This window comes from Charadrius vociferus, unplaced genomic scaffold, assembly GCF_000708025.1.
Source record: "Charadrius vociferus isolate BGI_N301 unplaced genomic scaffold, ASM70802v2 scaffold79, whole genome shotgun sequence".
Lineage (NCBI taxonomy): Eukaryota > Metazoa > Chordata > Aves > Charadriiformes > Charadriidae > Charadrius > Charadrius vociferus.
This window is the reverse complement of record NW_009650182.1, coordinates 1,186,486-1,189,589: the sequence shown is the minus strand read 5'-3', so window position 1 is coordinate 1,189,589 and position 3,104 is coordinate 1,186,486.

Sequence of the window (3,104 nt, the reverse complement as noted above, 5' to 3'; positions counted from 1 at the left end):
TCCTGCTGGCACGGCTTCTTTTGATTCAGCCCAAGATATGGTTGGCTTTCCAGGATGCAAACACGCACTGTCAGCTCATATGCAGCTTTTCATCCACCAATACCCTCAAGTCCTCCTCTTCAGGGCTGGTCTCAATCCACTTATCCCTCAGCTTGTGTTTGTGGTTGGGATTGCCCCAGCCCAGGTGTGGGACCTTGCACTTGGCCTTGTTGAACTTCATGAGGTTCACAGAGGCCCACCTCTCAAGACTGTCCAGGTGCCTCTGGATGGATTCAGCCCAAGATATGGTTGGCTTTCCAGGATGCAAACACGCACTGTCAGCTCATATGCAGCTTTTCATCCACCAATACCCTCAAGTCCTCCTCTTCAGGGCTGGTCTCAATCCACTTATCCCTCAGCTTGTGTTTGTGGTTGGGATTGCCCCAGCCCAGGTGTGGGACCTTGCACTTGGCCTTGTTGAACTTCATGAGGTTCACAGAGGCCCACCTCTCAAGACTGTCCAGGTGCCTCTGGATGGCATCCTTCCCTCTAGAGTTACAACTGCATCATTAAGCTTGGTATCATCTGCACACTTGCTGAGGATAGACTCGATCCCACTGTCCATGTTCCTGACAAATATGTTAAATAATACTGGTCCCAATATGGATCCCTGAGGGACACCACTTGTCACTGGTCTCCAACTGGTCACTGAGCCGTTGACTGCAACCATCTGAGTGTGACCACCCAGCTGATTCCTTATGGAATCCTCCAAAATGGAGGACGCAGTCATCAATCCCACTACCTCTCATATGCTAAGCGAGTGCTCTACTATTTGAGCTTATTCCCCCTACTTTCAATGGACACCGGTTATATAGGCTGCAGCACGGTGTCTTTTCAAACCAAATAAATAAAGCATGATGGAGAAACAAGTAATAATAACAATACAAATTTTAATAAAAAGTCAAAAGGTGATTGACAGAGAGAAGGAAAGAAAGATTAAAAATTAAGCAGGTAAAATAATGGCAGCTTCTTGAATCAGTGTCGCAGTTGGGCATGGGTCTTAGCTCTGAACAGATCTGGGCCCTGAACAAACAGAATAAGAGTTTCTACCCCATCAGATGACAGAAGCTGGAGCTAAGACTGATGGGCATCTTTTTGCATGCAAGAATAAAATTTGGCAGCATACTTTCAGTTATGTTCACCCTCCTCACATGGATCATAGCTGTTGTAAATCATAAATGTGACACTCTTTAAAAATACCACTAAAAGAAAGATGTTTTCTTCACAGTTTTCTTCCTTGCTCAAATGCTTTTGCTGTGTTTGAACCCTTATATGAAAAGAAAGCACCTTTTGGGGAGCATCTTTACATTACTGGTTATGGACCTTCTCTACCTTGCCTATAGAGAAATGCCCTTTGTAATTTGAATGGCAAGCAAGAGAAATCATGAAAAGGGAGAAGAAGTGCCTGCCTCAGATGAGTTTTCTCATCTTTAACTACTCCGTGGTTCTAGCTAATTGCTTTTGTCTGTGCTTTTCCTGCAAGTCCTTACAGATGTCTCATGTAAAAACTTCTAAAGGACTTGCTCCTGAAAAGTTAACTCAAAGAATCAATTCATAAACTCAATGAATCACATGATAATTCAGGTTAGGGAGGGACTCGGAGAGTCTCTAGTCCATACGCCTGTTCCATGAAGGGTCAGCTGTAAGGGCAGGCCCAGTGTCTCAGGGCTTTTTTTAGCTGGGTCTCCAAGGATGGGGATGGCACAACCTTGCTGGGAACCTGTTCAAATGCAGGTTTCCTCTCACAGTGAAACAGTTTTTCTCTCCATCCATTGCAAACCGCTCCTTTTCTAATTCATGCCCACCAAACTCAGCAAAAGTGCTCAACAACACAAAACTGAAAAGAACTGAGATCTTCAACCTGGGCAACCTTGTAATAGCCATTTAGCCCAGGAAGATCCTGTTCCACACGTACCACATCTCCCTATATCACATAAACAGCAAATATCAATTATCTTAGTATCTTAGTTTCATGATCATGCAAGGGTTTAAAGTGTATTCTGCAGTTCATGTCTTTTCTGAGTAGCAGTGTCATATTCATGTCAATCATGTGCTTCCTCAATGTATTGTTATCTTAAATCTCTCATTAGTCTATACATTTATGTGGTTGCATTTTTCCTTTTGATCTTCCCATTGACTAGAAGCAAGCTAACAAGTAAATTTGCCAAGTGGCCAATACCAGGGAAATTTTGCTACGGGACGACCTGACCGTTTAAAATCGATTCCCTGTAAACAACTTAAAACAATATCACAAGTTAGATGCGCTCTGATGTATTCCCTTGATTCAAAACATAACAGCACGAACAAGTGTGAGCAGCCACATGCAACTATATGGTCACATAAATGCCGGACAAAAGCTGAACTGACAGTAAGAGAGATTTGACATTCACTGAAGACAGATCATCTGGCGCCTGGAAGCAGTAAACAAGATTCCTTAGCAAACCCACCAAAGTAGTGGCAACCAAGCTGAGGAATGAGGGAGGCAGACTGCTAAAGCTATACTGCCAAAGCCATACAAATAAAGGCAGCCATGTGCAGCTGGAGTGCTCCCTGAGCATCGCATCCTGGCTCTCAGATGGAAATGGCTGCCAAGTGTTTGCTGAATGATGCCGTAGCCTTGCTTACAGCTTCCATTTATTTTGTGTTCCTAAGGCCACAGGTTTATAGATCCCCAGCCGTACAATTTAATGCTTTGTGCCCACGCACTTTATTTTGTATTAAGATGCTCCCAAGTACCTTCTTTCTAGGTTTTTGGCTGCTTTAGACTAATATTCTCCTTGCCTATTCCAGTCACTAGGCAGTCTTAAAGTTGCTGTGCCTGGCCTCAGGGAGGCCCTGAGGGTAATTCGTGGAAAAAGAGAGATGGAATAATAACACCTGTACTATTTCCCTCCCTATTTATGTTTGGTTTCCCCCTTCATGAGAAGTGCAGTCTGCAAGAAATGAGAATGTTTCCCTCCACACCAAAATGTAACAGTATCCCCTCGTTACAGATAGAGATGATTTAAAGCCAGTGCAAGGTTCAGTTAACCCTTCAGAAGGAAATGTATAACTCAGCAGGGAGT